At 49.2% G+C, this 26,047-nt stretch overlaps 1 protein-coding gene across 6 annotated transcripts in view; it reads right to left on the bottom strand.

Annotated features, from left to right (window-relative positions):
* Positions 1 to 26,047, bottom strand: part of epha7 (eph receptor A7) — a 307,453-nt gene that overhangs the window by 237,928 nt on the left and 43,478 nt on the right. The gene's annotated exons all lie outside the window — the stretch shown is intronic.

Here is a 26,047-nt window from a genome sequence, read left to right as displayed (position 1 = left end):
GGGGGCCAGAGAATTGCCGGGGGGAGGGGCGCTGCTAACGGCCCCTGACCGGCGTGGCGTGAACCCCGCCCGAAACCCAGTGCCTGAGAATACGGCAGCCGGCGTCGGGGCGGAATTCGTGCCGCCCCCCCCGGTGATTCTCCGACCCGGCGGGCAGTCGGAGAATCCTGCTGTGTATCTTTAACTCAAGCAAGAGCAATGACCTGTATCTATAAATCAAGCAGTAAGAATCTGGAAGTCATCTGTGGTGACTCGCTATGATTGACACAGGGTAAAAGAGTGCGCAGAGCAGCAGAGACACAGGTTAAAATAGCTGGAGGAGAGCGGCAGAGACAAAGGATAAAATATCACAAATAGCAGAGACAAAGGATAAAAGAGCACAAAGTGAATAGCAGAGACAAAGGATAAAATATCACAAAGAGAATAGCAGAGACAAAAGATAAAAGAGCACAAAGAGAATAGCAGAGACACAGGATAAAACAGCTCGAGGAGAGCAGAGACACAGGATAAAGAGCGTAAGGACAGCAAAGAGTCCGGGGCCTGTGGGAGTGGAATTTACCAGGGTGATGTAACACTAGTCTATTGACAATACTACTATGTCATTGCCTCCCAAATCAAATTAATTTGGTTAACAAAGCTTCAAATTGGCGGCTGGCTTAGCACACTGGGCTAAATCACTGGCTTTTAAGGCAGGCCAGCAGCACGGTTCAATTCCCGTACCAGCCTTCCCGAACAGGCGCCGGAATGTGGCGACTAGGGGCTTTTCACAGTAACTTCATTCAAGTCTACTCGTGACAATAAGTGACTTTCATTTCAATTGATGCCATTGTCAAATTTATATGACCACTTAATAGTGTGATTTTTAAAAAAATAACAATGTTTTACCTCTCATATAATATAATTCTGTTAACAAGTGCAATTCAAATAATTGTGACTACGAAAAACTTAATGAAGATTTGCCTCCTATGTCGTGCCGTGAAGGAAGGTGTGAGTCTCTTAATAAGCAGTTTTACAAACTTGCACTTTCCATTGAACTGACTGAAAATGTGAATTTAAGAGTACTCTTATAAGAGGCCTCAGTGCCGTGGTCCCAGGTTCGATCCCGCCTCCGGGTCACTGTCCGTGTGGAGTTTGCACATTCTCCCCGTGTTTGCGTGGGCTTCGCCCCCACACCCAATGATGTGCAGGGTAGGTGGATTGGCTAAATTGCCCCCTAAATTGGAAAAAATGAATTGGGTACAAAGGGGAAAAAAAATAGTACACTTAAAAGGGAAACATTATGATTTACCAAGAGTAATAGACAGTATCAGTTCAATACCTAGGTGCAATCTAATGTGAAAATGTATTTTCACATTAGGTGCAGGCTGGAGAACCTTGATTTTAATTTGACAAAATTGGAATTAACAAGGAGGGGACAGCATCAAATTGGGGACATTTGGATTTTCTGACCCCTTAATTCCCTTGCTCTACCCGCTGTCACCTTTCCAATGAGCCTGGCACTGGATAGCATCTGCCCTTTTAACATTGAAATCAAGGTAACATAATGCCCAAGACCTCGATTCCTGTTTTCGGAGAGAAGAGGTTGGGTGTCCCAAAGAAGCACTGAGTCGGTAAACTTTAACTTAGTTTAACTTGGCCAAGAGAAGCAGGATTGTTCCTCTGGGCTTCACAAAAATAATGTGAGCCTTTTCCAGTCTCGGGGAATTGCCCAGTGCTGTGTTCACGATTTATACCCCTCTCCAGCATTTCAACACAGGAAAATGTCAAAAGGCACTTTTCAGAGGAGTAAGGGGAGAAAAGCTGGTTTTCAAAAGTTGTTCAGCTGTCTAAATGTTTATTAAGGTGCTCTGTGAAAATGTCACGGTGTGCAAAGCGTGGTTGGCTTTTTAAAATTAATTTATGCAATGTGGGCACTGCTGGCTTGGCCAGCATTTATTGCCCAACACTAACAGCCCTTGAGAAGATGATGGTGAGCCCCTTCTTGAACTTGAATTTGATTGTCATGCTAGTGACCTCAGCAGTCATTCCACTGCACCAAACAACTGCACCACAGCAGTTCAATTCGAAAGCCCATCATTAAGCTGCATGACCATGCAACAGTCCAGAACTTACCATGTATGGATCAAACAAGCCACGTAAAGAAGCAACCCCTTTACAATCCGTGCATGCTTAACCACTAAGCAAACTTGAAGACAAAAACATAGTGCTACAAATGACTGCAAACAGCAAAGGGAAATGAGAGGGAGTATCGCCCACTACTACTTTCTCAAAGTAACTAGGAATTGGCAGTGCAGAAAATGAATTTTTAAAATATCAAATAAATCATTCTGAACAATACCAAACAAATTGTCTCCATTTTATATTCCCCAATGGCACTGTGATTTGACAGGAGTGGCTTAAACTGCGCCAACCTTTAATTTTCCTCTCATTTCTTCTCCATCCCTCCCTCCCTCTCTCTCTATCTCTAACTGTTAGTATAATGATCCTGTCCTTCACTGCCTTTTTCCAGCAGAAGCTGGTCATGTGGGACTCATAAATCTACTTCTGCCGGGTGCTGACTGTATCACTGACCATCTGTAGAATTACCCCAGCAAGAGTCAGTCCTTTAGGTGAAGAGTGCTGCAAAGTTTATTATTAATCTTTATTGTCACAAGTAGGCTTACATTGCAATGAAGTTACTGTGAAAAGCCCCTCGTCGCCACATTCCGGCGCCTGTTCGGGTACCCAGAGGGAGAATTCAGAATGTCCAATTCACCCAACAGCACGTCTTTCGGGACGGGTGGGAGGAAACCGGAGCACCCGGAGGAAATCCACGTAGACACGGGGAGAACATGCAGACTCCGCACAGACAATGATCCAAACCGGGAATCGAACCTGGGACCCTGGCACTGTGAAGCCACAGTGCTAACCACTATGCTACCGTACCGTCCCTTTCGGCCCCTTTGCAGATAGAGATACACTTTGTTGGAGGGTAAATGCTCTCTTTCATGGCCACACGGCATGCAGTGCACATTGTTCAATGGTGGATTATTAATACACCAGCCACACTTTTTTCAGATGAATTTTTTCATCAGTGAAGGAGACCTCAATGCGTAATGTGGAATCAGACACGATGAGGGGGGGTTACACCTGTGCTTGTCAAAGAATAATAATAATCGCTTATTGTCACATGTAGGCTTCAATTAAGTTACCGTGAAAAGCCCCTAGTCATCACATTCCAGAGCCTGTTCAGGGAATTGAACCCACATTGCTGGCATTGTTCTGCACTACAAGCCAGCTGTTTAGCCCACTGTGCTAAACCAGGCCCTTTGAATTGAAATAAGTTCAATTTTGAATATATCAAATAACAATCCAGGTGGGCCCAGTAAGATGGAACTCTGCTTCTCTGCGAGATGCTGAATTAACAATCACTTTGTTGACTGGATGTTCCTTTTCACACTCTACATAGTGTTTTATATTACAATACGTAATTCTGCAGAAATCTGGATGAACTGATTTTATCCAAAATGTGTTCAATAAAATAATCTATGATGCAACAAAGAACAAAGAAAAGTACAGCACAGGAACAGGCCCTTCAGCCCTCCAAGCCTGTGCTGATCATGATGCCCTAACTGGAAAAAAACCTTCTGTCCTTACTCAGTTGTATCCCTCGATTACCTCCCTATTCATGTGTCCATCCATATGCCTCTTAAATGTTGCTAATGTGCCTGATTCCATCATATCCCCTGGGATATGTTCCAGGCACCCACCACTCTCTGCGTGAAAAACCTATCCCGCACATCTCCCTTAAACTTTGCCCCTCTCACCTTGAACCTGTGCCCCCTTGTAATTAACACTTCCACCCTTGGAAAAAGCCTCTGACTATCCACCTTGTCTATGCCTCTCATAATTTTGTAGACCTCTATCAGGTCACTCATCAGCCTCCGTCTTTCCAGTGAAAACAATCCTAGTTTATTCAACATCTCCTCATAGCCAACACCCTCAAGACCAGGCAACATCCTGGCGAACCTTCTCTCCAAAGCTTCCATGTCCTTCTGATACTGTGGTGACCAGAGCTGCATGCAATACTCCAAATGCAGCCTAACCAAGGTTTTATATAGCTGGATCATAATTTCCCAATTCTTGAGCTCTATGCCCCGGCTGATGAATGCAAACATGCCAGATGCCTTCTTATTCTCCTTGGCCACCTGTGTAGCCACTTTTAGGGATCTGCGGACAGATCCCTCTGTATATTAATGTTATTAAGGGTTCTGCCATTTCCAATATAATTCATCCATCCAAAACGCATCACCTCGCATTTATACGGATAAAACTCCATCTGCCACTTCTGTGCCCAAGTCTCCAATCTATCTATCTATATCCTGGTGTGCCCTCTGTCAATCCTTGGCACTATCAGCAACTCCACCAATCTTCGTGTCATCCGCAAACTTACTAATCAGACCATCCACATTTTCCTCCAGATCATTTATATATAGTACATACAGAGGTCCCAGCACTTATCCCCACACATCACCACTGGCTACAGGTCTCCATTCAAAAAAACATGCTTCCACCGCTACTCTCTGTCTTCTATAACCAAGCCAGTTCTGTATCCATCTAGCCAGCCCACCTCGAATCTCACGTGATTTTAGTTATTGTACCAGTCTGCCATGTGAGGCCTTGTCAAACGCCTAATCAAAGTTCATATTAGCTACATCCACAATCCTTCCCTCATCAATTTTCCTTGTCACCGCTTCAAAAAACTCAATCAAGTTGGTGAGACATGAGGGGCGCGATTCTCCGCTCCCACGCCTAGTTGGAGAATCGCGGGGGGCCGCTCTGGCACCCCCGCAATTCTCCCACCCCCACAAAATGGCGTGTCGCATTTTTCACGGCGGCCCGCGATACTCCAACCTGGATGGGCCAAGCGGCCTGCCGTTCCCAACCGGTTCACGCCGGCGGCAACCACGCCTGGTCGCTGGGTTTCCGGGTTTCACGACGGCGTCGGGCCCTTCGGAGAATTCCGCCTGAGCTTCCCCATACAAAACAATGCTGCCTGTCACTAACTAGTCCATTTTCCTCTAAATGTCCATACATCCTGGGTGGGATTCTCTAATCCCGCGGCAGAGTGTCCACGCCGTTGTAAACGGCATCGCATTTTACGACGGCGTAAACGGGCCGACCCGACGACTAATTCTGGCCCCTCTGTGGCACTGGAGTGGTTCACGCCGCTCCAGCTGCTGATCCCAGCACAAACTGGGTGCGCATGCAGAGCAGCACCAGCGCCAACATGCACATGCGCAGTGGCTTCCTTCAATGCGCCGACCCCGATACAACATGGCGCAGGACTACAGGGGCCGGCGCGTAGGAAAGGAGGCCCCAGCCAGAGAGGCCGGTCCGACAATCGGTGAGCCCCGATCGTGGGCCAGGCCACATCAGTGCCCCAACCCCCCCTCCCCTCCGGGGTCGGACCCCCACTCCCCCGAGGCCACCCCCGACCCTCCCACGCCGAGGTCCTGCCAGCTTGGAGCAGGTGTGGATGGCGCCATTGGGACTCAGCGTTTTCACGACGGCCGCTCGGCCCATCCCAGGCCGAGAATTAGCCGGGGGGGGGGGGGGGGGGGGGGGGGGTGCCGTTAGAGCGGCCCCTGACCGGCGCCGCACCAACCATGCGGTACCGCGCCAACCCACACTCTGCGGAGAATGACGGAGTCGGAACGGCGTTGGCGCGATTCGTACCGGTCGCAGGGATTCTCCGGCCCAGCCCCGGCTCAGAGAATCACACACCTTGGGCGGCATTCTCCCCGGGTCCCGGCGTAGGGGAGTGGCGCCAAACACTCCGGCGTCGGCCCGCGCCGGAGCGGTTGGCACCACGTCGACTGGCGCGAAAACCGGCACCAGCGGCCTTTCAGGCCCGCCGCCCAACGCCGGTGCTGACCGAAAGGCCTTCGCCGGTTCGCGCATGTGCGCTGGGGGATTCTCATCTGCCTCCGCCATGGCAGAGGCCGTGGCGGCGGCGGAAGAGAGAGTGCCCCCACGGCATTGGCCCGCCCACCGATCGGTGGGCCCCGATCGCAGGCCTGGCCACCGTGGGGGCACCCCCCGGGGTCCGATCGCCCCGCGCCCCCCCCAGGACCCCGGGGGCCCGCTCGCGCCGCCGATCCCACCGCCACCAAAGGTGGTTCAAACCTCGGCGGCGGGAGAGGCCTCCCAGCGGCGGGACTTCGGCCCATCACGGGCCGGAGAATCGCCGCAGGGGGCTCGCCGCTAGACGTGGCGTGATTCCCACCCCCGTCAATTCCTGGGTGGTGGAGAATTTCTGCCACGGCGGTGGCGGGATTTTCGGTGGCCCCGGGGCGATTCTCCGACCCTGCGTGGGGTCGGAGAATTTTGCCTCTTGTCCCTCAGTATTGTTTCCAAAATCTTTGCCACAATTGATGTCAGGCTCACCGGCCTATAATTTGCTAGCTTGTCCCTGCTTCCTTTCTTAATCAAGGGAATAATATTGGCTATTTTCCAGTCCTCTGGAACCTCGCCTGTGATCATAAAGGATGTGAAGATATCTGTTAAGTCCCCATCTATTTCTCCCCTTGCCTCCCGCTGTAACCTGGGATAGATCCCATCCGGCCCCGGGGACTTGTCTACCATAATGCATTTTAGGATATTCAACACTTCCTCCTTTGATATATTGACGTTCTTAAGAGAGTTCACTCTACATCCGCCATGTCCTTCTCCCTGGTGAATACCGATACAAAGTACTCAATAAAGATTTCACCCACTTCCTGTGGTTCCACACATTACTTCCTTCCATTGTCCTTAAGTGCACTTCGTTTATAGTTCATAGAATTTACAGTGCAGAAGGGGGCCATTCGGCCCATCGAGTCTGCATCGGCTCCTGGAAAGAGCATCCTACCCAAGGTTAACACCTCCACCCTATCCCCATAACCCAGTAACCCCACCCAACACTAAGGGCAATTTTGGACACTAAGGGTAATTTATCATGTCCAATCCACCTAACCTGCACATCTTTGGACTGTGGGAGGAAACCCACGCAGACACGGGGAGGATGTGCAGACTCCACACAGACAGTGACCCAAGCCGGAATCGAACCTGGGACCCTGGAGCTGTGAAGCGATTGTGCTATCCACAATGCTACCGTGCTGCCCACTAAGGTCTTGCTACCCTCTTGCTCCTAATATATGCATAAAAAGCCTTGGGATTCTCCTTGACCATGTTTGCTAAAGACATTTCGATGGCCCCTTTTAGCCCTCCTAATTATACGTTTAAGTTCCTTCCTACTTTCAATGAACTCCTCAAGGGCTTCATCAGTTTTTAGATGCGTCAGCCTATCGTATGCTTCCTTTTTCCTTTTGACTGAGCTTACAATTTCCCTTGTCATCCATGGTTCCTGAATCCTACAATTTCTATCCTTAATTTTTGCAGAGACAAACCTATCCTGCACTTCAATCAACTGGCATTTAAAACCCTCTCACATGTCAGACATGGGTTTGCCCTCAAATAGCCGCTCCCAATCCACATTCCCCAGTTCCTGTCTAATTTGGATGTAATTGGCCCTTGACTTTGAAACGATAAGGCACAGCACCCACCAGGTGCCCATTTTCACCACCATCCCTATCTTAGCATCAACCTTTTTCAAGATTCTGGTGACTTGTTTCCCGACCTCTCCAACTGGCCACTAACATGATGGTAAAGAGTAGCCCATAGTGAATCTCACTTTCACATTCCACATCGCCTTGAATGTCAGTGTCTGTCCTCCACATAGTACCTCTCCCCATAGCATGGCACAGATTGGTACCTCAAGATGGGCGAGATCCTCCAGCTGTTCATGCCAGCGGGATCTCTCAATCCTGCTGTGGGCTTCCTGGCGGATTTGGTTGGGTTCAATGGGAACTCCGGTTGGCAACAGCGGGGCCAATGGCAGGCCACCTCCCACCATCGGAAAACATACTGCGAGGAGACCAGAGAATCTCCCCTGGTATTGCTGAGTTGCAGCCACTATTACTTACAACGCTATTGACACGATGAATGAAAATCAGAACAGTAAAGAAGACAGCACTTTTGCTATATTGCTGGACTATGTAACCTCCAAATTATCCTAGATTTTTATGTGGCAAAACAAATACTGGCTCGCTGTATCTGATCAGAAGTAAGTAAGAATGGGACCAGGACAGCGAAAATAAATGATACCTGCACAATAGAACAAATAGCAGTGATGGCAGCAGCAGAAAAGAGGGTTCTGGCACCCGTTCACCACCTAAAACAGAAGTTCCAACACTGGCACTTAACACGTGTGGTGAATGTAATATATAGATGTATATATGTTAATTCACACTGTCTTTGTAAGCGCAGTAGTGCCATCCTACCACTAGGGGGAGTAGCGCTGGGAGCACTCAGGAACTTGTACTGGGCTCCACCCTTGGCTCCACCCATGACTCCTCCCCCTAGTGCAGCTGTATAAATACCCGTGTCCAGAGTCAGCCTGAGTTCACTACGAGTTCATCGACAGGTAACAGGCTGGCTCTGAAGTAAGTCGATTAAAGCCTAGATTCATATCGGAAACACGTGTCTGGTGAATTGATGGTTCCATCAACACGCATTGCAGCAATTCACCAAGCAACATTCAGCAACACTTTCCAAACCCTTCCATAACCCCTCCTACCTCGAAGAAAAAGGGTCAATTGGTACATGAACACCTACAAGTTCCCTTCCAAGCAACACACCATCCTGACTTGGGACTAAATCACTATTCCTTCACTGTGGCTGGGTCACGATGCTGGAACTCCCTTCATAAAAATACTGTGGGTGTACCTATACCAGATGGACTGCAGTGGCGCAAGGAGACAGCTTACCATCCCTTTCTCAATGGTAGTAAAGGATGAGCAATAAATGCTGCTTCCCAGCAATGCCCACATCCTAAGAACAAATAAAGAAAATGAAGGAAATGTATAGCTTCAAAACCAAATCTGCTCACTACTCCAATTAAATTAACTGTGTATTTGCTCAGATCACAATCTGCTGCAGACAAATCCTTCATTCATTGGACTGCTTCGCTTTGCAAAGATTAACAGCTATTACAGACTGTCATGGAATGGTCCCACATTTTCATCAGCTGGGCTGTGCGCTGGTTTCACATGTTTTCTGGGACGCAACTGAGCTCTGAGTGTTGCCATAGTTAATCATCTTTACTAAGTAAATTTGCTTGCAGTTGATTGCAGTCAGGGACTTGGTGAATAATGAAATGAATGGTGTTAATAAACCAATCCAGCGCCCCATTTATAATTGCAAAACTGCCTTTGCTGCAAGGGCTTCTGTGATTTGCATTGGTTGTTAATAATTTCACGTTACCCCATTTTCAGTGCAGGCAGGTAAAATGCGGAGCTTCAATGGAGGTTAAGAACCAACTGTCTTTATGTATGTTTCCCAAAAGTAAATCGTTCACAATGTCAGAGGAAAATGTATATCAGCCAACAATATGAAAAGTATACTGTTAACCTATGCATGCTGACAGGGAGCTGAGTCAGCTGTGCACAGAAACAAAATGGTGGATTATCCACTGCAGCCATTTATATTCCAGGCATTGTTACCCCCTGTTACCATTGCCTTCTTGCCTGAGAAAACCACTGCCAGAGTGATTATTTGCCTTTCTGACAACAGCAGTACTGCCTTGTTCACAGTGCATTGGAGATACTGTCGCCAAGCAGCTTTCAGCAATGTGTTTTAGTATAAATAAATGGAGTATATAATAGGTCTGTCTGCTCTCTCTGTCACTCAGTTTAACTATACCAATGATCAGATGAATGGAATTAAAATAATCAATTCTCATTCCAGTTGACTTTGAGAGTTAACATCACAGTTTACATTTTCTAACATCACTGTGGGAAAACAATACTAAAATAAAATAATACATGAAAAAAAAATGAAAATCGCTTTTTATTATCACGAGTAGGCTTCAATGAAGTTACTGTGAAAAGCCCCTAGTCGCCAAATTCCGGCGCCTGTTCGGGGAGGCTATTACGAGAATCGAACCGTGCTGCTGGCCTGCTTGGTCTGCTTTCAAAGCCAGCGATTTAGCCCAGTGAGCTAAACCAGCCCCTGCTATTGATATAACATCAAAGCAGCAGAGAAGCTGCATCTGAACTTTGGAGGATTTGAATACATTGGTTCAGATTACTTTCTTTCCAGTATATGTTGTGTCGAGCCACAATGCCAACCTCAACTTCACAAATGACATGTGTGACTGTGAAAAAGGTAAACGATCCCTCCATGACCTTTTCACCCTGTCTGTAACCTTTGACATGATTGACCACATCCACCTACCCCAGTGGATGTCCACCAACATCCAGTTGGATGGGACACATGCACCATTTTCATTCTTGTCTATTCAGTCTTACCTAGAGAATCAACTACAATGACTTATTTTACCACAACCACACCAGGTGCGATTTAACAGAAATTAAACAGAGTCCCGTGTCAGGCTTGTTTAGCCGGGTGTTTCCCGTTACTAGCAATGCTGAGTACGACCTCGCTATTAAATGCGACTCTGCTTCATTTCGAGGCCTCGGCAAGTAACTCCCGCTGAGGCCACACTTAGTCCCATTTCCGCCACTAATGAGCTTTGCTCGCCAATAGAGCCAACGATACGAATTACCAAATAGGCTGTCCTCGAGCCACCTGCACCCCACCTCATAAAGGCAGGGCACCACCAGGCTCCATTCCCATCACAGCCAAGATGCTACCCGGATGCCTTGACACTGATTGATTAATTGATTGATTGATTTGATTTATTGTCACATGTACCAAAGTACAGTGAAAAGCATTTTTCTGCGGCCGAGGGAATGTACACAGTACGTACATAGTAGACAAAAGAATAATCAACAGAGAACATTGAAAAATGTTACATCGACAAACAGTGATTGGTTACAGTGGAGAACAAGGGGACAAACAAAGCAAATACATGAACAAGAGGAGCATAGGGCGTCATGGAGAGTGTTCTTACAGGGAACAGATCAGTCCGAGGGTGAGTCATTGAGGAATCTTGCAGCAGTGGGGAAGAAGCTGTTCCTATGTCTGGATGTGCGAGTCTTCAGACTTCTGTACCTTCTGCCTGATGGAAGGGTCTGGAAGAAGTCAAAACCTGGGTGGGAGGGGGTCTCTGATAATGCTGTCTGCCTTCCTAAAGCAGCGGGATGTGTACACAGAATCAATGCGGGGGGTGACCCTTACCTGAAAACGTGGTGTCGATTTTCAGAAGTGCACCAACGGCACCCTGCTCTACCTCACCACCACCTCTCTCAATTCCCTACTGCCTCTAAATCACCTGACCGCTTGTCCAACATCAAATACTGGATGCAGAGAAATTTCCTCCAACTTCACTGCCTGTGTGGAGTCTGCATGTTCTCCCCATGTCTGCGTGGGTTTTCTCCGGGTGCTCCAGTTTCCTCACACAGTCCAAAGACGTGTAGTTAGGTGGATTGGCCATGATAAATTGCCCTTAGTGACAAAAAAGGTTAGGTGGGGTTATTGGGTTACGGGGATAGGGTGGAGGTGATAGCTTAAGTGGGTTGGTGCAGACTCGATGGGCCGAATGGCCGCCTTCTGCACTGTATGTTCTAAGTTCTATTAGGAAATCCATTGTTTTTGGCACCCTCTGTTCCCTAGCCATAATATCCATCCCTCGTCCTGACAGTTGTTTTGAGGCTGAATTAGAGGCCTTGCAAACTACTTGCCTCAAGATGGGTTTCTGATCATACATCCATTCCATCGCCAAGGCTTTTTCCACTTTTGTAACATTGCTCGACTCCACACCTGCCTCCATTCATCTGCTGCTGAGAACTTTCTCCTTTAGCCAGCTAACCTTCCATCTTCAACTCTCCATAAGCTTAAGGTCATTCAAAATTCTGCATATCCTGACGTGCAACGAGTCCCGATCTCACACAATCCTGGTGCTCATTGACCTACATTGCCTTCATTTTTAAATTCACATCCTGGTTTTCAAATCCCACAGAGGCTTTGACCCTCCATAATGAAGTTATACTGTTCACCCACGGAGAGTAAAACTGCCGAAGTGAGGTGCAATTCCTCCTATTAATGTTAAACAAATTGGTGTGGTGAAAAATGGGGCAGATAGATAGAGTCAGACAGACAGGTAACTCGACGGTTTGACAACATAGAAGTAGGCAGGTGTCCTGGGACAGTTTTCTGGCTTCTCAAGGGGGTTGTAACACAGACAGCTGATATTGAAGATGTGGGCGCCCCCATGCATGACCCTTTGGCCATTGAATAGTTAATTGTGAAATCTTGTGGAACACAAATACAAATTGATGGTGTGGGTTGCTGGAAGGGAAAACTCAGGGCAGAATTTCCCCAAGCCTCCGCTGCTGGATTCAATGGCAGGCATGAGGGGGTAATATGGCGGCAAGCCCAGAAATCAGTTTCATGCCGGCGTGAACTTAGAGCGGGATCCTCAAATAATGCCCATCATGGCGGGACAGAAAATCCATCAGAGGCAAGGGTAAACCTAATTTGTATCACGTTGGTGGGATTAACACCCCCCCTCCCCACTCACGAGGGGCAGAATTCTCCAACCCCCCGCAGGGTCGGAGAATCACCCGGGCCAGCGTAAATCCCGCCCCCACCGTGGCCGGAATTCTCCACCACTCGGGAATCAGCGGGGGCGGGAATCGCGCCCCGCCAGTCGGCGAACCCCCCGCGCCGGTCGGCGGGCCCCCCACGGCGATTCTCCGGCTCACGATGGGCCGAAGTCCCGCCGCTGTTAGGCCTCTCCCGCCGACGTGGTTTAAACCACATCTGGTGCCGGCGGGAGCAGGCGGGGCGATCTGACCCCAGGGGGTGCCCCCACGGTGGCTTGGCTCGCAATCAGGGCCCACCAGGTGGGCCTGTGCCGTGGGGGCGCTCTTTTATTTCCGCAGCCGCCACGGCCTCCACCATGGCGGAGGCGGAAGAGACCCCCTCCACTGCGCATGCGCCGAGGTGACATCAGCGGCCGCTGACGCTCCGGCGCATGAGCGGACTCACGCCAACCGGCGAAGGCCTTTTGGCCAGCCGTGGCGCCGGTCGGCGGAGCGGGAGCCACTCCGGCGCGGGCCTAGCCCCTAAAGGTGCGGAGAATTCTGCACATTTGTAGAGGCCCGACGCCGGAGTGGTTCTCGCCACTCCGGTACGCCGGGACCCCCTTGCCCCACCGGGTAGGGAAGAATCCCGGCCCAGATTCTTGACAATGCTGGTGGGAAAACACACCGCCGTTAAACATATTTGGAACATCTTTGGAACATCTTTGGAAGGAGCTGTTTAGCACAGGGCTAAATCGCTGGCTTTGAAAGCAGATCAAGGCAGGCCAGCAGCACGGTTCAATTCCCGTAACAGCCTCCCCGAACAGGCGCCAGAATGTGGCGACTAGGGGCTTTTCACAGTAAGTTCATTTGAAGCCTACTTGTGACAATAAGCGATTTTCATTTCAACAATGTGGCATACAGGTGTCTCGGCTCACCTGAACAATGCCTGAGACTGCCTCCAGAGTTCAGGATGGAGGCAGCCCTCAATCATGGACTCTGGAACACCACAATAGTGGGTCGGGGATCCAGCGGCAAGATTTGGTCTCCTGGACGAGGGTCCATCTTCCAGCCTCAGAATATTCCTGGAGATCCACATTCATTCTCAGGAGATCCAACTTCCAAACTCAGAGTGGTCCTGGAGACCTATCATTATTTCCGTAGGTTTATCTTCTTTTTACGATAGTGGGTCAGTGATACACTGGGCATGACGGCGGACTACAATCCATCCAGGCCTGCCCCGCCATTGAGTAAGGCAGAAAACATGCAAGTGCATAATTGGATGATGAGCCATGATCGTGATAAACGGTGGAGCAGGCTCGAAGGGCCAAAAGGCCTCCTCCTGTCCTACCTTAAAGAAAAAGAAAGTTTGGCACATTTTTCCACCAACCTCTGCAGCAGGAAACATTCCTCATTCCAGCCCCACCACAGCACTTAGTTTCAAAATTGGAGAATTCCACCCTCAGTCCCAGAAGCCTGAAGCTGGACAATTAGCAACCCTAAACTCGTTAATTTCAGCGACATTCAAGTAATAAAAACAGAGTAATGTGACTTCTATGGGCCTGAGAGTCTGCATTACTTTACGGGTGCGATCATACAGCCTCATTGTGCCCGACCCGATGACACGGCGAGGCAATTAATCTTGTGAGAGGCCTTTTTGTGATGTAAGTGCAGCCTCGGTGGTGCGTTGCCCGCAGAATCCCCCAAAAAGAACAAAGTCCCATTTGATAACGGGGTCGTTCTCGGTGTTGCAGGCTCCGAGAAACACCCTGATATTTGCGCCCCAGACGAGACTCTTTTGTCGTTAAATCACACCTTAACTGCTCAAAAAGATGCATCATGGAAGCTTCTCACAACAAAGAACAGGAAATCATTAATTAAGCTCTTCATTCATTGAATTTTCCCTTTCATACAGTCATTTGTTTACCACTGACAAGCTAGCTCATGTCAGCAAATTATATTCACAACATTTCTGGTTAAATTCTGCACATATATCTTTTTCAATTCCCAGACGATTAACGTGTTGCTTACCACAAACATTTTTTTAAAAATTTCTTTGAAGGCCTGTCTGTGCAATGCAACCTTCTTCCTTGATTCCTATCTTGCAGGCTTTTCTATTCAAATTTTTTTTGTGAATAATCACAGTTATGTTGACAATGTCAGGATGACGTCCATGGAAGTCATTTCCACTGAGAGTCGAGAAAGAGGAAAGCGTAAGTTCGCCTTTCTTCTAAAAGAGAGAGTTACCCCTTTTGCACTGCTACTGAGACAAGCAATCGAGCCCAGCTCCTGCCCAGGCTTAGCTGTCCATTTACCACACATGCTTCCTTTTCCTCATGCTGACAGAAACAGCAGGGTGCGGTGACAGTGTCAGACCAGCTGTTGGTACTGTCAACCTCCTCATAAACTGTTGTCATTTTTTTTAAAGGGGACACTCTTTTGACACCTAAGGGTAAATTTGAGAATTCTTGCTAAATCTCCTTGCAGACACTTAGCACAGCAGAAGGTTTTAAATCCCCCGTCTCTAACTTTCGGGTGTCAGCTGTGGCTCAGTTGGCAGCACTACTTCTCTGTGTCACAAGGGTTCCCAATTCAAGTTCCACTTCAAGGCTTGAACATAAAAACCAAGGTTGACACTCAGGTGCAGCACTAAGGGATGCTGCACAGTCAGAGGAACGTCTTTTGGATGAGAGGTTAACCTGCGGCCCTAATAGCCGACTCAGGTGGATGTAAGTGATTCCATTCCACTGGACTGAAGATGTGCAGGGGAATTTTTTTATTAATTTACAGGATGTGGGTGTTAAAGGCCAGGCCAGTATTTACTTTTCATCCCTAATTGCCCTTGAGAAAGTGATAGTGAGCTGTCTTCTTGAACTGCTGCAGCCCTGCAGGGTAGGTACATCCACGGTGCTGCTAGGGAGGATGTTCCAGGATTTTTACCCAGTGACAGTGAAGGAACAGCAAAATACTTCCAAGTCAAGATGGTGAGCGAGTTGGAGGGGAACCTTCAGGTAGTGGGGTTCCCAGATATCTGTTGTGGGTGTTCATGATACTGCCTACTCTGATGTCCTTGACAACAGTTTTCCCTCAATTAACATCACAAAAAAGAATAACTGGTCCATTTTGCATTGCTGTTAGTGGGAGTTCGCTGCACAACAAGTAGGCTGTTGTGTTTCTTACATTACAAGAGTAACTACACTTCAAAGGTACTTCATTGGCTTCAGGTACCAGTGGTTGTAAACGTAACTATAAGAATGAGAGACTTTATTTCTTATTCTGGCATGTTTCTGAATGTATACGCTATTAATACTGCAGTGAGGGAATCCAGGCGTCTGATTCTCCGTAACGCCAGTGGGAAACGCGCTGGTCCTGAACACGTCTGGAACAACATGATGTGTGGAAGTTGAGAGTTACTTAAAGAATGCTTGGCTCTGCCTCCAGAGTCCAGGATGGAGGCTGGCTGGAGTCTGGTACACCACAGCAGTGGGTGGGGGAAGCGTGTACCAGGGACGTAATTCTCCAATAATGGGGCGATGTCCCCACACCCATGAAAAAATGTGCGCAAATCACTCTGGACGTAAGTCCAGGGTGATTCTGCGATTTCCAAGGGGGCTTGCAGGGCCCCAGAGTGCTCCTCGTCCCGGGGGCCTTTTTCAATGACCCCAAACGGCGTTGCGTCAACTGCATGCACCCGATACGTGGCGATTCTCCAGCGACCGGAGGATCGCGGGAGTGGCGTCGGACTCGATCGCGGGTTTGACGTCCATTCTCTGCCCCCCACACTGAGCACGATTCCAGTGCGGAAGCTCGGAGAATTCCACCCCAGGTAGATCTCCCAGCTTGAGTGTCATCAAGGCGGTTCATCTTCCAGCCTTAGAGTTTTCCTGGAGATCCATCTTAATTTGCAGAAGGTGCATCTTTCTTCAACAATGGGTTAGTTATGTTGGGCGCCTTTTGGATGTGGCACCCAGGTATGATGGCAGGACATTCACAATAGAGCCCTCCCCTCCATGGAATAAGGCGCAAAATCACCAGATGCATAATTAATGAGTTGGGGTCTGGAAGATATGGCGTGGTTTCTCATCGACCTCCGCACCGAGGAACACTCCTGGCCCCGCCATGGGGACTCAGTCCCAGACAGGAGAATCCTGCTCATTGTATTGATAAAGATAGACTGCATAGACAAGACATAACTTTCTGCGGCAAGTTCAGTTTCTACTCACCGCATAAGTCCACTTCAGGACATTTGATACATTTCAATGATGAGGCAGACAGTGAGATGCTATTTTTTCAGGCTAATATTGACAACTTAGACAACAACATTAGGACATTTGAGTTGAAGCATGTCTGCTTCTTTTCTGCAGTGGCTGTACTTTTATGTATAATAGGGCAGCACAGTATTAGCACTGTGGCTTCACAGCCCCAGGGTCCCAGGTTCGAGTCCCTGCTGGGTCACTGTCTGTGCGGAGTCTGCACATTCTCCCAGTGTCTGCGTGGGTTTCCTCCGGGTGCTCCAATTTCCTCCCACAGTCCAATGACGTGCAGGTTAGCTGGAACGGCCATGATAAATTGCCCTTAGTGACCCAAAAAAAGGTCAGGAGGGGTTATTGGGTTACAGGGATAGGGTGGAAGTGAGGGCTTAAGTGGGTCGGTGCAGACTCGATGGGCCGAATGGCCTCCTTCTGTATGTTCTATGATCGAATCATGGTGAGAGTTATTCGCCTCACTTTTAAAAGACAATCTGAACCAGGGACACAAATTCCCAGCCCTGCAGGGGGCTAGCAGGGACCCGGAGTAAATCTCGCAATTTTTGCTGCAGATACGGGCCTTCGCACTTCCGGGTCAGAGGCCGCGCATGCGCACGGCTGTGGCCTCCAGCAGCAGGGCCGTGCTCCATGGTGGACTCCGACCGCGGAGCTGGAGCCGAAAAAGAGACCCCATGATCGGCCGCACGCTCGTCCCTCAACCCCCGCACAATCATTCCCCCGGCCGCGAGGCCCCCCCCGGTTAGTGCAGCCACGGACTGAGTCCGCAGCCGTCATGTGAGTATCCCGACCGGCTGGAGCACGTTAGTTCCACACCGTCGGGACTTCAACCAATCAGAAGCGGAGTATGTTGGAGTGAGCCTCTGGCAATGGCGGCACAGCATACTCTCTGAGTATGCCGCTTTTGGGGCCCGCAGAATGAAATGAAAATCGCTTATTGTCACGAGTAGGCTTCAATGAAGTTACTGTGAAAAGCCCCCAGTCGGCACATTCCAGCGCCTGTTCGGGGAGGCTGGTACGGGAATCGAACCGTGCTGCTGGCTTGCCTTGGTCTGCTTTCAAAGCCACGATTTAGCCCAGTGAGCTAAACCAGCCCCTATTGGTGAACCGTCACGGGTCCTGATTTCTCGTGGGAACATGGATCCTCCAACCCCCCGACCCCCGATTCCGGTGCGACGGTGCGGAGAATCCAGCCCTGGGGTGTGATTCTCTGGAAACGTTTCCAAGTGTCATAGTGAGCCGGAATTGCCTCGGGTTTCCCGGCACTCGGACCAGCGAAACCGGCAATGGAATTCAAAGTTAATTGGTCCATTTAAGGAAGCCTTCCAGGCTTCTCACTGTGAATAACGCCTCGTGAACCAATTTGCCGGGACCGCGCTCGCCAGCTCCCCTGCTAACACTTAAGTTGCACTTGCTCAGCCAACCCCAGCCAGCTCACCACAACAGCCGGAGACTTGCCCCAAGATTCGGGGAGACTGTCCTGAGATGGCCACTGGATGCGGTGGAGGCCAGGAGGGATGTCCTGTTCCCCCGGGGATCCCAGACGGTGAGCCACAAGGCAGCCAGTGCTGCCTGGGATGAGGTGGCAGCAGCCGTTCGTTCCAACAGTATGACCAACAGGACTGCCAGCAGTGCAAGAAGACGGTCAACGACCTACACGGGGCAGCACAAGTGAGTAGACATCAACACCCCCCCTCCCCCCCCCCTCCCCCAAGGGAGAATCCACCCCCAACTCTCCAAGCGACCCCCAACCCTCCCTCCCCCTTCCCCCCCTAACCCCACCATCACACCCCCTCTCCCACCACTGAACCACGCATGTGGCTAACGATGCCCTCTCTGTGTCTCCTCAGGAAAAGCTCACCCACAATAGTCGGGAGAGGGCCCAGATTGGCGGAGGGGTGCCAGACAGAATCCTCACCTCCTTTGAGGAGCAGGCCCTGGAGGTGACTGGAGTGCCGTGGACAGATTGGTCACCCACGCAGAGAGCAGCGGAACCACAGAGGTGATGAATCACTGGGCTCCACCCAGGCGACCTGTCAAATGTGAGTAGTGATTGCCTCACTGAGTTACCCATCCCTCCCACTGACAACATGTCCATTCCCCTGTAGGTCCTCCAGCAGATGGTGCCAGCCCATCCCAGGTGGCACCCTCTCCTGACTCCTCGCAGGAGAGCACCCAAGGATGCCATCGTGGTAGCGGCACAGATGTCATCCCACCCTACACTAAGACAGATACACACATCTCAGTGGGACATGTTAATGGTCGGGCTCCTGAGGCACAATATAGTGAACACCCGACTGCTGATCATGTACATCAGGTGGAGACAGAGACCCCCCCAGGCGAGACAGTAGTCAGAGGTCTGCTGGATCCCAGGACCCAGCTGGGTCCCAGCCTGATGCTGAGCCTCTGAAATAGTGTTACCCAGGAGATTCAGAGGGGGGTGTCAGCGTCACTCCAGCAGATCCACAGCCACGTGGAGAAGTCCCAGAGGCTATGGGTGCAGGAGATGGAGCCGGCATTGAGTGGCACCGAGGCCAACACTGCTAGGGTAGCGACTGCAGTGGAGAGCCTGGTGCATGGCGTCGGCACCAATAGTGATGGTGTCCAAGACGTCGTGCAGTCGTTGATGGCCATGGCTGAGGGTCTCGGCAGAATGTCTGACTCGCTGGGGGATGTCACCCAGTGCCAGGCCGAACTGATGAGGTTCAGCAGGGCATGTCCCGCTCTCAGATGGGAATGGCCGAGGCGCTGCGGACCTTATCCCAGTCGCAGGTAGGCATTGCTGCAGAGCATGGCCCGGTACCTGGGGAATGCATCGAAGTCACTTCGGAGCATCGCTGAGGGCATCGACACAATGGTGCGGACCGGAGGGAACCACCAGGTCTAGCAGAGGGTTCGATCCAGCTGTCACATGGTTAACGTCAGGGCCCTATTGGCACCGATTTTGAGGAGGGGTTGCTGAGTGCCAAGCCGGACACATCCCATAGAGTGACAACAGTGGCCACCAGCCCTCCGAGTTCCATCCCTCTGCCGCAGGCAGCACACGGGACATGGCGGCACAGCTCTGCATGTGCCGCCAACAAGAGAGCCAGGGCCCAAACACCCTAGAGGACCCCCGCTAGGGGCATCGAAGGCCACAGGATGAGGTAAGCAGCTGGCTGACCCCACCTCAGATGTGCATCCTGGGGATACACATGGTGGTAGACTTCAGAGGGCCAGGCATGTTAATGATTACTGAGAGCACTGGGGTATGGGGGAGGGGTGGTAGGTAGGGGTTGGGGAGGGATGGGGTTGGAGCTGGGGGAGGTTGGGGGGGTGGCACTATTGGGAATGGGGTATTGTACCACATGTTAAACAACTTTTGTGCACATCCGGACTGCCCCGGACCCTTTGCCCATCTCTCCAGGTATCCTCCCCTCTCATCGCCGTGGCATTCACCCAGCCTTCGGCACTTAGCATGTGTCAAGAGCTCGATTACCCACAACTGCCAATTCCCTATTAGTGATAGCCTTCAGCCACGCAGCCAGAGTTCTCAGCAATCAGTGGGGGTTATGGATGATCGGTGGGGCAGACGGGCAGGGACTAGGGTTGCCCCCGGAATGGGGTTGGGATCCAGGGGTTGGCATGGAGGTGCATGTTGTCATATCCGAAGTCCAACATGTGTGTTTCAAACAATAGCTTTCGGAGCACTGCTCCTTCCTCACCTGAGGAAGGAGCAGTGCTCCGAAAGCTATTGTTTGAAACACACATGTTGGACTTTAACCTGGTGTTGTAAGACTTCTTACTGTGCTCACCCAAGCCCAACGCCGGCATCTCCACATCATGTCGTATCCGAACACACACATCCCTCCCCCACCCCTGCCTACCCACCTGTCCATAGGGGTTAATGTGCCTCTCTTCCAACCACTCAATACATTACAGAACTCGATATAGGTTTTTCTTTCATTGGAAAACATTATGAAACTCAAACCAGATGTTAATTTGAATTATTTCAACAGAATGGTTCATGAAAGTGAATATTGAACTGAAAAAACATAATTTCCTCAATTTAGACAAATAAACATGTTCAATGAGGTGAAAAAAAATCAATATGTGTTTTCCGAAGAAGTGGTTTTGAAGTTGTTTACAAGGGGAATTCAATATAATCCTGAAATGAATTAACTGATGTTGTTTAAAAGCAAAATAAGCCAATTTTTGCAAGTGTGACAAAATGTATAAAAAACAAAATACCAGAGCACACAGTTACAAAGACTCATGGGATATGTTGCTAGGAAAAGTGAACTCCTAAATCCAGCTACTAAAATTAAATCTCTAGTTAAAATAAAGAATAATTTTATTTTCCCCCTCGTTAAAAATTCATCCATCTCCTGACCCATTCTCATCCAGCTATGTTCTCTGAAGTCGGAAGCAGATGCAGGCTCCAACAGGTGCAGCAGTTGGTATATAAACACATGGTTGACTCATGGGCTCATAGTTTGACTCTCCCGAAAATAACATGTTCCACTGCAATATCACAAGACAATTCCACATCCTACCACCCTGATAGAAAGGATTAAAGCTTCAATCACTGCACAAAGCATGTTGTGTTCATTCTAAACTCTGGAGAAAATTTTCTATAACTCTGGGAGACTCACAACAAGTAAGATTTCAAACTTCAATTGTTGCTGATATTTAATATTATGACATGAGAGATTAGGTGGTGCAGCAAGTTAGTGTGCTGCCATTTCACCTCTGGGGTTCAAATTCAGACCACTCGACAAATATAAAATACTCCTCTCTCTGCTAGCTGTGCTGCCCTCTGTTATATTTGAACAGTGGCATTAGTGGATATAGGTTCACAGTACACAACCGTCTTATATTTAACCTGTCTCTCACCCTCAGTGAGGTTAGAGACATGGGGCGGGATTCTCTGATACTGCGGCTAAGTATTGACGCCGTCATAAATGCCATAGCGTTTTATGGCAGCGTCAACAGGCCCCTAGGAGCAGCACAGGGGGCCAACACGGCACTGGAACGACTCACGCAGCTCCAGTTGCCGATACCGGCATCAGAACGGGTGCCACGGGTCTGCGCATGCACGCTACGGGCAGCGCGAGTTCGCACATGCGCGCTACGGCCGGTGCAAATTCACGCATGCGCATGGGTTGCCTTCTCCGCGCCGGCCTCAACGCAACATGGCGGAGAACTACAGGGGCCCGGCGCGGAGGAACATAGGCCCCCACCAGGACAAGACGGCCTGCCGATTGGTAGGCCCCGATCATGGGCCAGGCCACCATGAAGGCCCCCCTGGGGTCGGATAGCCCTCACCCCCACCAGGCCCCCCCCCCCCCCCGCAGGATGAATGCCGAGGTCCCGCCGGGTAGGACCACACGTGAACGGCGCCGGCAGAACTTTGCCTATCGCAGCGGCCACTCGGCCCATTGCGCGCGGAGAGTCACCGGGGGGGGGGGGGGGGGGGGGGGGGGGGGGGGGGGGGGGGGGCACTTAGAGCGGCCCCCAACCGCCGGTGCGCCGATCATGCCGGCACCCATGGACCTTCAATCGCGCTGCCCCCGCCAATTCTCCAACCCGTCCGTGGTCGGAGAATCCCACTCCACATGGTGAATGATACAAAAAATAAATCATATTTATTTCGAAGTTTGTACATCAAACCTGCCTTGGGAAAGAAAAATATGTTGAATTTGGAGCTTCTCTCCAAGCTGTTTTTTAAATGGTTGAGGATTTCCCCAGAACTGCTCCACTGTAACTTCATCAGAGGTTTGACAGAAATCATGGGTGGGATTCTGTGATCCTGAGGCTAAGTGTTGATGTCACCGGAAATGCCATCGCGTTTCTCAACGGCGTCAACATGGCCTCAGGATCAGCAATACTGGCCCCTCCAGGGGGCCAGCATGGCACTGGAGCGGTTCACGTGCCCCAGCTGCCAATCTCAGCGTCAACGGCTGGGATCGGCCAAAGCGCGCATGTGCACTGGCTCCCTTCAACGCGCCGGCCCCGACGCAACATAGCGTGGAAGAAAGGAGGCCCCCAGCCAGAGAGGACAGCCCGCCGATTGGTGGGCCCCGATCGCGAGCCAGGCCACATCGGAGGCCCGCCCGGGGTCAGAGCCCCCGCCCCTGACCCTTCCACGCAAGGTTTCCGGCAGCTGAGAGCAGGTACGGACGGCACCGGCGGGACACGGCTTTTTTATGACGGCCGCTCGGCCCATCCCGGGCTGAGAATTGGCGGGGGGGGGGGGGGCCTAGAGTGGCCCCCGACCGGCAGCGTGCCAACCATGCCAGCGGCAATGGTGCCGATTCTCCTCTCGGTGGGGAATCGCGTGCCGCCGTCGGTACACGATTCCCACCGGTCACAGGGATTCTCCGGCCCGGCACCGGGCTGAGAGAATCTCGCCCCATTTTTCAACCTCTGGAAAAGTTGTGATTGGTGAAGCAGGTGCGGGCTGAAGAAAGTACCAGCACTCGTATTTTGACGCTATCAGATGAGTCAACTTACTTATTTTTGGGGCGGCATGTGGTGCAGTGGTTAGCACTGGGACTGCGGCGCTGAGGACCCAGGTTTGAATCACTGGGTCACTGTAAGTATGCAGATTGCACATTCTCCCAATTCCTGCATGGGTTTCACCACCACAACCCAAAGATGTTCAGATTAGGTGGATTGGCCATGCTAAATTGGCCCTTAAATCGGAAAAAAAATATTTGGGTACTCTATATTTATTTTTTTTAACGTTACTTATTTTTATGCAGAGAATTCAGAAAAAATATTTCATCATCTCTTACTTCAGAAGCGCATCAAATAAACAAAGAAAAATTCTTCAATCTTCCTTTTGTTTTATCTCTTCTTTTTCCTCATGTTTTCCAATCCATATACAATCACCCAGCATAGTTGCTTGAAGATAAGCGATAGCGTCAGGAGAGCTTCAGTTTGCCCCTTCCTCTCATGCCGCTACCACGCCAGTCCTTCACCGCTCAAACCCAGCCTTTGTGTGGGTTGGGAGTTAGCCTTTGGTCAAAGCTTCCCTTGAAAGCATGACTGAGATTGAGGATGTGTTATGTGAGTAATCAAAGCTGGACAGATGTGTTGCTGCTCATTCTATCATGTAGCACACAGCAAAGAGCTTTTCAAAAAACATTACCAGGAGCCAGTCTTTTTAGTTTCCTTCACTCCTTGACGAGCGCTAACAATATCTTTACAATTGATTCTACAATTATTTAATGAAAACAGTAAAAATGTTGGGCAGCACGGTGGCCTAGTGGTTAGCACAACTGCCTCACGGCGCTGAGGTCCCAGGTTCGATCCCGGCTCTGGGTCACTGTCCGTGTGGAGTTTGCACATTCTCCCCGTGCCTGCATGGGTTTCGCCCTCACAACCCAAAAATGTGCAGAGTAGTTGGATTGGCCATGCTAAATTGTCCCTTAATTGGAAAAAATAATTGGGTAATCTAAATTTATTTTTAAAAAATTTTAAAAATGAAAACAGTAAAAATGTAAGCAACCCAGGCTGACTTCCTTTCTATAAATCATATTCCCCATATCTAAGCATTTTTCACAAAATATTCTGAGGTACAGAATTTGTTGCTTCAGTATAGTTAATTTCTCAATTGCTAAAGATAACACAAAATACAATATAAACTCTTGAAAAGGATTTAAAAATAAACCGACTGATCCTTGGTAAAATTAAATTTAATCAAATTTGCTTTTGAAAGTGTTTAATTCTATTATTTCCAAAGCTACACTGGGGGCTCTTGTTGGCTATGCCTTAGGTCAGTGAATATTAACTTCATTTACACTTGGCTGGGAATTGGCTGCTGTCAACAATGAAAGCCCTGCTGGCTCTGCTGAGGTGGTGGGGGAGTTAGCCAGGAGCTGACAGAAAGCTGCCACTGGAGAAGATGGATGATGAAGCTGGCTGACCTTGGCCCTGTGTACACCAGCATCACAGCCACTCTCTTCCCAACAAAAGAACTCTCCAACTTTCTCAGTTGCTTTCATCATTATTGGTGCTAACTGGTCCAGACATCTTCATCGATTGAGTTCTATACCTTTTAAATCTGCGAGCTTCAAATACCTAAATCCCGACAGAGATGTCTCCTTTTTTTAAGTCACTCACTGCAATCCCCCGTACATGTTGCGGCAAGGAAGCTCAATGCTTCAGTGCACAGTGCCTCATCATTTCTCAGGACTTCATGCTCTGAAAGGATGTACTTAATGATGAATGACAATTAGTGCTTGAACTCTTTTCACTGGAGAATCTCATACACTGTGCTGCCTTTCAAAACTCATTTGGAACAAGATTATTTCAGAGGTTCAAGAATGTCAAAACACAATTTTATGAGTTCTATTGATTGCCAAAATAGTTAGTGTTCATCTGGTTCTTATGTTTTGTATATCCATTGGTATATTGACAACGCCAGTCCCAAATAAGAAGCAATAACTACATACAAATGAGAAGGCACAAGCCATCAATGTAGGCCTGATAATGATATTTCTGATACTCACACCAATAGAAATATATTTCTTCCAACTGATAACTAAGGAGAAAAGAGAGTTAATCAAACAAGAATCACATCAGCATTTTGTTGATGTGACTAGCTTTGTAAACACCAGTAGAATTAAATTGCAAACAGAATACAGTTATGAAAGACTATTTTCATATGTGCAGTTTTTCCCTTAAAGTTGAGGAAAAATACTTTTTTTTAATGGAGGAAGAGCTGGCTATCATTCATTGCAAGTTATAGCATCTTAATCCTTTATAGTTCTTTGACATTTCACACAATATTAAAGTTAAAAGATAAACTAGTAAATATTTTCCACTGACAACTTTATGACCTAGGAGCATTAGAAGATTTTACATTCAGGTGACCCATGGGATAAGTTCCAGATAGTGTTCTTCTTTGCGTTTTATCTAGGGGAGTATAAAATAGTTAACTACAGTAATTCGCTAACATTTGATAGGATGAATATCATCAGCCTGTATTGAATAGTGTCTTAATAAGCATGTTAGATTTTTTTCTTCTTGGATCGTTCTTTTCTTCCTTTTCAGCCAGCCTGCATGATCCTTGAACAAGATGGTGGGTCGCGAGATACATTTCTCAAGCATAATTCTCTGCAGTGCAACTTGTTTTTCTGATACATGAAACATATATTAAAAAATAAAAGCAGGAGGAGGCCATTCGGCCTATCGAGCCTGCTCCTTCATTCATTATGATCATGG

The sequence above is a fragment of the Scyliorhinus canicula genome, chromosome 6 (assembly GCF_902713615.1).
Source record: "Scyliorhinus canicula chromosome 6, sScyCan1.1, whole genome shotgun sequence".
Lineage (NCBI taxonomy): Eukaryota > Metazoa > Chordata > Chondrichthyes > Carcharhiniformes > Scyliorhinidae > Scyliorhinus > Scyliorhinus canicula.
The sequence above is the reverse complement of the archived record's forward strand: the minus strand, read 5'-3'. Positions and strand labels throughout refer to the sequence as shown.